Below are 12,297 nucleotides of genomic sequence, written 5' to 3'. Positions count from 1 at the left end.
CATCGAGGAGTGTCTACTTCTCATACACACCATTGTGCCCAAAATGTCTCCGTCGCCTCAGTTGTTTATTGCAGTCTCCTAGTCTCACCCTGATTGGAGAACTAAAGAGAAAACTCTGCCCTTTCACAGAAGCTGTGAACTTCTAGGAGCCGAAAGATGCCCAGCATGTGAGCACGAATCTGTGGCCATTCAATTAACTGGTTTTTTATTATAATTATTATAAAGCTGTAGCAAGACCAAGGGTTTCTCAATGCTTGGAACAAGACGTTTTCTGTCTCTTGTGTTGTTTTTCTACCTCAAATGTGAAAAACAAAAAGGAGGAGGGAGCGATTGCCTTAGCTTTAGCAATCAAAAAGCCTTTTTTCCGTGACTGATTAGGAATGAGCCATTAGGACATCCGAAAACGACCGAAGTTAAGAAAAAAAGCAAAGTAGATTCTTCTGGCACTTACTTTATAGAAATGTTTTATTTCATACCTGGTGTTTCTTGGTATGCTCTGCTCGCTCATTGAGGACCGAGAGTCTTTGGTCTGGAAAAGTAATGAAATAGAAAACACTGAGCTCCATTCCATTCCCGGCTTTGTAAAGCTCACCTAATTAAAAAAGAAGTAAAGGTTTCCAGAAAGCACAAAGTAAAAGGGAGAACAAGGTAAAATTTCTTTAGGATTAGGACACACCTGTTCCCACTATTTAACTTTCCCACTGCAGGCCCTCTGCCTGGTGGGGCCAGCTCCAGGGCCGGGCGCAGCGCGAGCTTCCAGGAGTATGAACACGCTGCTTCTCTGATGCTTCAGTTCTGTGACCTCGAAATTTCCTGACCATATACCAACGCACTGATCGCACAATCAACAAAACTATGGCCCACACACCCATAATGTACACATATTTATTTATAAATTATACAACTGTGCGTGTTTACGTTACGTACATTATAAAAATACATCAAAATAATTTAAAATGAGAAAAAATATAAATAGAAGTTCCAATATTTTTTCCTGCACCCTAGTGAATCCTGAGGTACCTCATAAGGTACACGGCACCCCACACCCCGACCTTGCAGACCACCGCTTCAGCAAAGACGCCCCTTCTACTGGCTCTTTGCTCCCGGCAAATTTCCCTTAATTTTAGTTGAAAAAAAATCTGCACCTCCCTAACCCTCACTCTTCTCCCCTCAGAGGCAGATTGTCTCTATTTCATTCTTCCAGTTACTGCATAAGTCTCTGTCGCCATCAGTGCTCGGAAGACACCCTTAGCAAGGCCAATCCCTTATTTCTATACCAAATGGATGGATTTACTTCAGACTATATCCTTAACCTTACAGCAACACCAGATGCTATTAACTACACTCTCCTTACAAGACTTTCCTCCCTTGATTTCTGCCTCAGTCTGGGATCACTGGCTGCTGGGCACCCAAGCCACCCAAGATGGCCTAAATGACAGAACCCGCAGGCTCGTGCTCCTCCAGACCTCTGAGGGACTTGGGTGACAACCCGCCACCCAGGTTTCCTCCTGTGTCTCCCACGGAATCTCTCATAACTTCTCCTCAGATCTGTTTGCTTTGCTTCAGTACTGGATGGCTGTCCTGCCCCTAGGTCCACGTGGCCTCCAATTCGAAAGCCCCGGAGAATGACGGGAGTCTTCCATTACTGCTACACGCCCTGAGGAGAGGAGAGCTGCTTGACCAGCTTGAGTCCTGTGTCAAGTCCTGGTCTCCGGTCAGCTCTGGTCAGTAGTTTGAGGTCTCCGAGGGAACAGACTCAGAGCGGGGGTGGGGCGGTATGTTCCCTAACATGGCAGCAGGGAGAAGATGATTTGTGTCTCTGAACAGCTGTGGCTCCTCTCTATAGTTGCCTCCTTCTCATGCTCTTCCTCTTGGATTCTTCCACCGTCCTTGGAGGATATGTTTCCCCTTCTCTCCCTGGTTCTTTCTCCATGCTACATGCTCATTCCAAATATCTGGGTTCAGCAACCACCCAACACTGACTGATTTCCACCTCATGAGGTCCACAGCACCCATCCCCTCCGTATCTGTGTCTCCACTCTGCCACCGGTCCCGAGCTTGAGCCACTCCCTATGCCAACCAGCTGGCCCTCTGCCTGAGGTCCTGCAGCTACGGCAAGCCCAGCGTGTCCAGGCTGAGCTTACCACCTTCAGCAGCACCACTGACCTTCCCACATATCCCAACCCCTAGCATCACCACCGCTACCCAGCCACCCAAACCTGAGAGGAATTCCAATTAGACTTCTGCTCTTGTCTGGATTACATACTGGCTCTCACTAGAGATTTCTGTTGAAATGTAAATTTCAATTGCTTTAAAATGCATGCTAAAGCATCACAGTATTCAAAGTCCTTCTGCTTAAATAACAGAGTGAACTAATATTAACTCATCATAAATGAATTTAGCATATATCTTCTCAAATAACAAATAGCTGTGGGAAGGGCCCCAGCTCACTGATGACAGTGATACTGGAGAATACCTTGGAGAGCCATGGGACATTTTTCTCTCAGTTATTATGCACTCCAACCATAGAAAGTATTATTAATATTCCCATATTACAGGTAAAGAAAGATACTGTAGAGAGTTTGAATAACTTGTGCCATATCACAGATCTAGTAAGAGGCGGAGGTAGGATTTTAACCCATATTCCAGAACTCAAGCTCCTAATTAGGACAATATGCTTCCTCCCTCTATGTTAGGGAATTTGGCATATGGTTAAGAATACAAGTGTGGAAGTAAAAGAAAATTGATATGAGTTACTGCTTGCCTGCTGGGCCAGTTACAAAACCTCTCTGTGCTTCCTTGTCTGTAAAATGGGAACGAGAGAACTCAGGGGGTGGGGGAGGGGTTGCAGAGTAAACAGGAGTGATAGATGTGGAGTGGAGAACACAGAGCCTGACACATAGTTTTTGTTCAACAAATGGTACCTGTTACCCTAAACGAAGCTGAGACACGCCCAGCATGAGCTACAACCTCTGCTCAGCCACCAGAACTCTGGGTTACCTTGGGCAAAGTTCTGTAACCTCCAGGTAGCTACATTCTAAAGGAAGATGCTTATCAAATAAAGTCAGGTTCCTGGTGGTGGAATGCCACTCAAAGTGATGGGCAGAAGGGCTTTAGACCCAGACGCGACACACGGCAGGCACTGACGGGCGTGATTTCCTTTCCCCTTTCAGGTGGTGATGTGAGAACAGTAGAGCCTGGTCCTGGTGCCATAATGGTATCCAAAAATTCAATCGGGTAAAACGTGGCATTGCGTTTATGGCATAACCGCAGTACTGCTGCCCGCTGAACGAAAGGGCAGCGAGCCAGCTGGGGGGACCAGGGGACAGGCTCTCCAAGCCAGGTCTGACTACAAAGGGGCAATTATCCACTTTAAACATGGAAGGCCCTCTGGCTCTTCGGGGGTAATTGGGAATTCCAGGAGAGTGACAGCATCTCAGGCATCAGGCATCTCCCCATTGGTGGGGAACTAGCCTTGTGGGCTCACACCTGGAAAACTGCTGCAGAAGCAGCCTGGCGTGCAGAGGTTCACCTTCCACCTGTGCAGTTCTAGAAACTGATTCCCCAGAGACCACACACCCCACCTGGCCCCCACCCGTTACCCTCTTCTGTTCCCCTCACCCAGAAGAAGAGAGCCGTTGGTCTACCTCACTTTGAGACGAGGGTGCCGTAGCACAATTTGAGTCATCTACATGGATTCTGATGAGTGTAGTGTAATCAGCATTTCTGAAGTGATAGGTCCAAGGTGGATTCTCATTCTTCTAGGCATCTCTAGTTGAGATTCTCCTGAGGGGGAGGAAAAGAGGATGTCTTCTCAAAACTCTTTCCAGCAATGTTCTAAAGTATTGTGCCACTCAACACTTTAACCAAATGAGAAAACATTTGAAACGTCCTAACCTTCAGACAACTTTTATTGTCTAGGTCCTTGTCTACGGTACCCAAACGACAACTCATTGCACAAATTCAGTGCAGCACAGGCGACCACCCCCCATTCCTCATTTCTATCCATTTTGGATAGAAAGGACACAGACTTTCTGTCCAAAAGCCAAAACTGTCAGGAAGGACCATGAAGACATTTGTGGCAGGGACTGCTAGGTTCCAACCTAGCATCTATTTCTCCTATCTTCCTCACAAACAGAACTCTGATTTTACTTTAGAATGGCAACGTGCCCAGCTTAAAAATTAAATTTCCCAGCCTTCTCAGAAGCCAGGAATGGCAGAGGTACTTAGGCGGATGTCTGGGAAATCTTAAAGGAGCACTGACCCAGCTAGGAGAGACGATTTCTTGCTTTTTTTTTTTCTTTCTCCCCTTCTTCTTTTCTATCACCTGGAACTCAGATGTAATCACTGGTTCTCCAGCAGCCATCTTACACTGGAAGGACATCTTGAAGCTAAGGTTGGTGTCTTAGCTCAGGTGACCTCAACAAAATACCACAGACTGGTTTGCTTACACAACAGATATTTATTTCCTCATGGTTCTAGAGGTTGGTAAGTCCAAGATCAAGGTGCCAGCATGGACAGTTTCTGGTGAGACCTCTCTTCCAGGCTTGCAGGCTGCTGCCGTCTTGAAGTGTTCTCACCTATTCTTTGTGCACGCAAGGGTTGGGAGAGAGGGAGGATAGGGAGGAGCATTCTGGCATCTCTTCTTCTCTTCTTACAAGGACACTAATCCTATTGTATCAGGGCCCCACCCTTATGACCTCGTTTAACTTCAATTACCTCCTTACAGGCTCTGTCTCTACATACAGACACGTTGGGGGTTAGGGCTTCAACTTACTAATTGGGGTGGGGGTTGTAGGGCACAATTCAGTCTATGGCAGACAGGTAGCAGAATTTTAGTAGGCTCTTGTGACAGTGATGCCAATATGGAGCCACTATACAGCCCTGGACTGCCCGTCTCTGAATTTCCTTTACTTGAAGCCAAAAAAAGAAAAAAAAATCCTCCAGCTTGTTTGAGTCATATGTTTAGAATTTCTATTACATTGAATCAAACCTAATCCCAACTGATACAATATATGTTTATCTATTCACACAACAACAAAAAATGTTGAGGATGTTCTATGTACTGGGTACCATGCTGAGTGCTGAGAAACTGGGGATAATAAGACAAATCAGATGGACTCCCTCCTCTGATGACCCCACAGGTTTATGGAGGAGACAAACAGAAATATACGATTTGAATTTGTTGTGTTGTAGAATGGCCAGAAAGAAAGTGAACCAAGTAGTCAAAGATAGCTTAGCTTGGAAACTTGGGCAAGACTGCTCAGAGATAAGATCTGCCCCTGTCCTTGAAGGATGTGTGGAGCTTCCGCAGCCTGGAGCCGGGAGTCTCCCAGACATAGAAACAGTAAGATCCAAGGAATGCAAGCATGGAAGAGCACGGCATGGCCATTGGACAGTGAGCTGTGTTTTGTGAGTAGAGAAAGGGAGAGGAGAAAGTAGCTGGAGATGAGGCTGGAAAATATATAACAAGTTCCTTCTACATGACACTTAGATTCTTGGGCTTAACCGCATGGCAGTGGGTTACCTGAAGGTTTTTTAAGCAGTGATGTTAAGGTGTGATGTTATCAGACTGACATTTTCGGAAGATTATTGTAGAAGCAGACTGGAGGCAGGGGGCCTGCACAGAGGATCACGGTAATAATACCAAGACATGACGTGAACAAGGCTAAGGGACAATGTGTTCACTCCCGTCCATTTCAGTCTCATCCAGTTTGTCAAATGAGCCGCTAGCCACCTGTGGATTAGCCTACATGGACCAACAGACTCTACCCCAGCACTACAGCAAAACTTCTGACCTCACTAAATAGCGCTTCTTGAAAACTGGTCTTTTCTACTGTCATGAGGCATCTGTGGAGGAAATTAGCAGGGGCAGGCCTTCTGAACACCCCTGGGGCAGCTGCCTCCTTTCCTTGAGTCCTTGGTTTTCTCCATCCTGACATCTCCCCACCTAGATCAGAGGGCCCCAGGAGTGCTGCTTTGCACCCTGGCCTGCTCACTTGGTTCTACTCTTTGACCTCCTGTCTGCTCTTCACACTCCCTTATTTCCAAATGGATCTCCTTGGACGTGATACCACACGAAATAAGGTTATCAGCATCTTGGTGTCAAACTTCTGAAGCTATGCATGGATTATCTTGCATTCCTACAACAGAGTTCTAATTCCACACTGATGCCTGTTTGATTCTGAACTATGAAATATTCATTGTACAGCTGCACCTCTCTGGGAGTGCTATTTCTACGCCTTTCTTTCACCTCCTCATGTGCTATTTCTACTCCTTTCTATCCTCCTTTCTGCCCACGTGCACTCCTCTGGCATTGGATGGAGGCGTACTGTAATCTATTCCTGGGAAATGAAGCTGATAAATGGGAGCGCATCAGAGGCAGAATGAAGACGAGTTGGTGACCAGCCAGTTAGAAAGTCAAATTGCAGCAAAAGCACAAAAAGATTAGCTCTTCCTTGACATCAATGATGAGGACATATTTTATGCTATTTCTTTGAAAATTTCAAAGGGCAGAGTGCAAGTACAATGCCTTCATAGGTCTTTGCCTTTCCTCATTCATTGAATAAGCAAGAAACATCATTTTCTTCTTAAATTTAAAGCCTGTTAATCACTCTCGGGTTACAGATTTATTTTATCTGAACATCTCCATATTGTCTAAGTCCACATCAATTACACACACACTACATATGATTTTATTCAAAGTCAGACCATGTAAAAAATAAAAGTGGGAGACTCCAAAGAAAATGTGATTTCTTTCCAAGAAGTCCACTATGTTCAGACTTCAAATATTGACTTTTTTTCTGGAAATCTCCTATTGTTTAAATTGTCTACACACCAAGTCGAGTTCTCAGTTGGAACACTCAAAATCAGGGAAATGTTTCTGTACATATTTTTAAGGTTTATTCACACTTTGTTTGAAAGTTACAATAAATCAACTTAATTTGAATCACTCCATAAGCTAATATGTCCCTACAAACTTTCCCTTTGAATTTAACCATGAGGATATACTTCCGCTTAAACCACTTTTGCTGTTTCAAGAGTTTGCTATGTGTTTATCGTTGATTTATTTATTCATTCACCCATTAGGCAAATAAATTTGGACACCTACTATGCACAGATCCTGTGTTGGGAAGTATGGGGATATAAAGATTAATAAGAGGAATATTATGAAGATTAGGGCTCTCAAAGGGCTCTCGGTCTGGCAGGAGAGCTGATATTATCACGTATATTTACAGGGCTTTGTGGTTTACAGAGCATTTTCAAGTGTGTTCTTAGATTCAGATGTCTTCATAAAAACCCGATGGACTAGGCCAGTTAGGCGTGCTTTACAGACTAGCCCTGTTTTACAGATGGACAAACTGCGTTCTCTCTCATGAAGCCCTACTTCACACATGATGACCATCACGGTGGGTTGCAACCCAAACGCAACAAGAATCACCTGGGAAACTGGACACATGACGAGTGCCTGGGTTCCCCCTCCAGAGATGCAGATTTTATTGGTTGGAGGTGGGGTCTAGGCACGGGCAGTCTTTTCAGTTCGTGAGATGATGCTACTGCACAGCTGAGGCTGAAAACCGCAGCTCTCCTCTTCCTGAACTGCTTGCGGTTCCCCTTGGACGTCACATTGCTTCCCATCTCTGTGTCTTTGCTACTTTGTCCTTGCACTTTCCACTTTATATTGAAATCACCCCCCGATGCACAGCCTGGAACTGTGTCTCATTCACCTTTTAAGCCCCAGTTCGGAACACAGTCCCTCGTGTACAGTAGGAGCTGAGTAAACGTTTCTTGAACTAACTTCAATTTGATCACAAAATATGCTAGTTTGTATTATTGCTTCTGCCTCATCATGGTCTCTTCATCATGGTCCCCTCATCAAGGGATAAAATCTTTCATCTTATTAGGTCAGCTAGTTCATTTTTGTCTGCTTCTTGCTAAGAACCTGGGTTAAGTTTCTGGGGCAAGGCAGAAGGACAAATTAAGTGAATCATGCCTCCTCATTGACTTCTATCATTTCATACCCCAGCTCTCTTTCCCTGTGCTACATTTTACAGGAGAGTGAGAGATGTGACCCTTGACCTCCAGCAGCCCAGCTCATCCAGCCAAGCTTGCCTCTCCAGATCTTCATTAAAACACGATTTGTCCCACTGGCCCTTACAGATACACCCGGCTGGGTCAAAATTCAAAATGCGCACCTAGTTTAGGCCTTAACTCTGGAATCTACAACATCCACCCAATACTCAGGAAATTTATTTCTGAATAACAGGTCATGATAATGTATTTTTCTAATAGGATCAATGTTGTTTCTAAGAAATACAAAATCGAATCCTTTCATTTTGAAAATGAATTAAACTATCAGTATCTTTAAGATAATTTATAAAAATTTATCCCATAGTAGAAATAAAATATAAATGTTTTATACTAGTTTCTGGGCTTAAAATTGACTGCTTACTTGGTTGTAAATGTCCATTTTAAAAAATATCAGTAGGATAAAGTTGTTAGCTGCTGTTCACAGGGTTTTCCTGGCCAATTTCTTCAGAAGCAGGCGGCCAGGTCCTTCTTCCTGGTCTGTCTGAGTCTGGAAGCTCCACTGAAACCTGTCCACCATGGGTGACCCTGCTGGTGTTTGAAATCAGCCGGGTGGTGTGGTTCCCTGACTGGGACACAAACCCAGGCCGTGGCTGTAACAGCATGGATCTTAACAACTAGACCAATAGTGCTGGCATTCTGGATTTAGTGGGACACAAAGTGAAATGGTTTTCTATTTTGCCAACGCTGCTTTCACTGTGCCAGGCGGAATCTCCATTTCCTGTCTCTTTGTGAAATCTGTTTCCATAGTCACTTTCAGTTTTATAGTCACTTTCAGTGTTAAAAAGGCCAGTCCAATTTAATCATCTTAAACTGTAACCTCATATCCCCTCTTCTTCCCCCAGCTCGAGTTTAGCTTTGGCCTGAAGATCACAGAATGAGGAAGGAGTCTAGGGGGCTCCTGGAACACCTCCTGTCCCCTTTCCAGGTCCCTTTGTCTTTGGCATGCTGGGAATGGGGGAGAAATGAAAGATCATAAGCAGATGTTTCTTGCTTATCTCTTGCTACAATAGTCTTCACTGTGAGATGATCTCTGCTTGATGGCTCTTTAGAGGGCTTGTGAGTTCCTTAGAGGACTTTGTGGGGACTTCTAACTGCACAGTTTCTGCATGGGAGATTTGTCCCAGCTCGACATTTTCACTGTCCATCAGCTCCTTCCCGTGGTGATCTTGCTTCTGGGTTGCCCTCGCCTGGAAGGCCTTTGATCCACGGGTGTTGCATCCTTCTTGCCATGACAAAGAGTAGGAGTGAGGTGCACTCCTGTGTCACTCCTGTCCCCTCCCTCAGTCCTTTCCCATTCTCTCCATTTCCCTTTCCTCTGCTCAAATTGACACAGAGGACATTCAGCAAGTCCCCTGCCTGGACATATATCCCACCAGACAACGAGATGCCAGACTCCCACTATGGCTGACTCCTCAAGTCTCTATTCTCTTGGATCCCTTGATCTGGGGACCACAAAAAAGCACTATTCTACCTCCTCCAAGGTGGGGAAGGAAAAGTTCCAGCTCTCTCGTCTTGATCTCCAGTCATTCTCAAATTTCTATAGTCTGCTCATGTAGACTGATGGGCAGGGTAGCTTAATATTTGGAATAAAAGAGCCAGTTTGGTCACCTTTTAATAAGACCTGAAGAGGTCTGGCCCCAACAGGACTCGTTAAATAACTTTATTAGAACGTTAGGCAGGCTAACCTGTTGTTATCCTCTTATTAACGTAATTATTCTCTATATTGCAATTTCTAGTCTTATACTTTGCTTCTGATGCATATAAATGCTCTCTTTTCACTTAAGTCACCAAGTACTTTGCCTCCTGCCATTCAAAACTTTCCCAAAACACCTTGCTCTCCCTAGACTAAATAATTAATTAACTTTACACTATCTAATGCTAAAAGTTACCAGTACTAAAAAGTGTTCCAGCTGGAAAGGACCATCATGAACTCAGTCCAGTTCTCTCCGTTAACTGGTAAGAATAGTGGGTTTCCAAAGGTGAAATGGTTTATCCAAGGTTGTTAAGTTAATTAGTGACAAAGATAGAACCAGAGTTCTGTCCTCCTAACTTCTGAGAGAGGAAATTCCCCAGTACCTCACCGTGTTTCTCATGCTCACATCAACGTGACCCAACAACGAAATTCACGTGAACTGAAAATGTTCAGCCAATTACAATTATTGGAAGATATATTGAATGTACCATGACCTTAAAGGGACATGAAAAGGTCATGACATACCACAAATGATCAAATAGTCATTTTCCATCCTTTATAATCTGTTATAAGACTGAGTCACATATTCTGTGAAGTCAGGCAAGTTAAATATTCATGCTGAGTGACATCTAAAAATTGGCACAATGTGTTTGGGATGCACTTGGGAAAGACATCATTGCACATAAGTGTGTATTCAGATAGCAAGTTTGGCTTGAGACCATAGAAACCAAGTTTCCAGGCAAACTGTGTCATTTTGCAGCTGTTTCCTGCATCTGTAGCAACCTCCCCAAAGTCAACCAGACGAAGCTGGAGGTATCAGGATGTAACCTGGGAGTATCCTCTTGATGACTCCTCTGGGGTGCTGGGGAACTCTAGTACAAGCAATTACTAAAATGTCTATAACAAGCTATTGTTGGATGTACTAAGATCAGTGAATAAGAAGAACCATAGGTCAAGACCATCTTTTCCACAAGCTTCAAGAAGTTGAAGTAAATTTACCAAAACATTTGGGTGAAATATATTCTTCTTAGGAAAATTGAGGTGTGCATATCTTCAGGAATGTCTTTGGAAATATTTATGGGAGAGTAATCTTAACACCAGGAATAAGGAGTACAGCCTAAGAAAACTAATTTAGTTCCATAAAGTGGACATTCCAAAGCCCAAAAGCAGGGAGACACAGGGCGGAGCACAGGAATGGTACATACGGTCCAGGAGATTTATAGAGTGTTTATATATGGAGTGATATGGCTCCTCAGCTCAGCTTCCCTACTTGGGCTCATTCGCGTAACTAATCTTTATTGAGCTCCTAACTTCTGCCAATAGCGGAAATATAAGAACAGTATACGAGACATGGTCTCTACCCTTTAGGAATTTGTTGCCTCTTTGGGAAATGAGTGAGTGCACCAATCACTACAGTGCGGACGACATGAACAGCCACTCCTCCTGATCTTGCTGCGCATCTCTCTCGTTCCTGGAGTCTGCTCATCTCTCTCCTACCAGAGTGTAAGCTCTCAGGGAAGGGCAATTTTGTCTCATTAATCTTTGGGGCAATTGTTGCATCTGGAAAGAGGCAAATATTTCATAAATAAAAGGGATCACTTTGTGAATTAAGCTTTACAGTTTATGAAAAACTTTTAAATTCATGAAGGCACTTGACTCAGAGCCTCTGTAACCCTGTGAGATGGGCAGAGCCTATACGGTGACCCCCATTTCACCATCACTGACAACAAGATTGAGAGGTCTTAAATTGGTTTCCAATCTAATAAGTGGCAGAAGTGTGGCTATGGCCTAGCTTCCCATCCCCTCTGCTCTTACTACAGCTGCCACCTTGGCACTGCAGCACTGCCTCCTTAGTACGTGGGAAGTGATCTGTAATGTGATGGATGTTTGGAAAAGAGAAGGACCATGCGAGTAATCAAAAAGACTTCACGAAAAAGATGCCATTGAGCCTAAAGTTTCACTTCAGGAATTCTCTATTATTAACTATACTTCAGCTAAATTTTTTTTTTTTGCTATTATGTTGTTTTTTCTGCATCATATTGAAGATGCTATTTTAAGTTGAAAGCTTCTAGAGAACAGGTAATATTTTTGTATATGGGGAATATTATTCTGAATACCTGTTGGTAATAAGCATTTTATTTTCAACTACTAAACAATTACCCATTGTCAAATTTTAAGAGTTAGATGCATGCAATTATAGAGCTGGAAATGACTGTAGAAATAACATAATTAAGTGGTCCCTAACATTTCGGCCACCCAGTGGCCTTTTTATGAGCGCCCTCTCTCCCCAATAGTCCTTCCTGTTTTAAATATTTGCCTATTTTATTTAGTCCAAAGACAAAGAAAACATGACACCAGTCCTCAAGGAACTCACAAACTAACAAGAAACATAAATACGTGTATAATGAACGTATTGTCCCCTCCCTACCTCCTGCCCTTTGAATCCTCTTCATCCCAGTACTTGGTGCCACTGTTCACGCAAATGCTTGTGTCTCAAACTTGGATTTTCTTCT

At 43.8% G+C, this 12,297-nt stretch overlaps 1 long non-coding RNA gene across 1 annotated transcript in view; it reads right to left on the bottom strand.

Moving 5' to 3' along the window:
- Positions 1-395: 395 nt before the first annotated feature.
- LOC123285586 (uncharacterized) overlaps positions 396-12,297 on the bottom strand; it is a 90,040-nt gene continuing 78,138 nt past the window's right edge. The window contains exons 5-6 of the long non-coding RNA XR_006527338.2: positions 3,648-3,786; positions 396-529 (exon numbers count right to left, since the gene is read on the bottom strand). This is a non-coding gene — a long non-coding RNA (uncharacterized lncRNA). The remainder of the gene's footprint in view (positions 530-3,647; positions 3,787-12,297) is intronic.

This window comes from Equus asinus, chromosome 5 (assembly GCF_041296235.1).
Source record: "Equus asinus isolate D_3611 breed Donkey chromosome 5, EquAss-T2T_v2, whole genome shotgun sequence".
Lineage (NCBI taxonomy): Eukaryota > Metazoa > Chordata > Mammalia > Perissodactyla > Equidae > Equus > Equus asinus.
The sequence above is the reverse complement of the archived record's forward strand: the minus strand, read 5'-3'. Positions and strand labels throughout refer to the sequence as shown.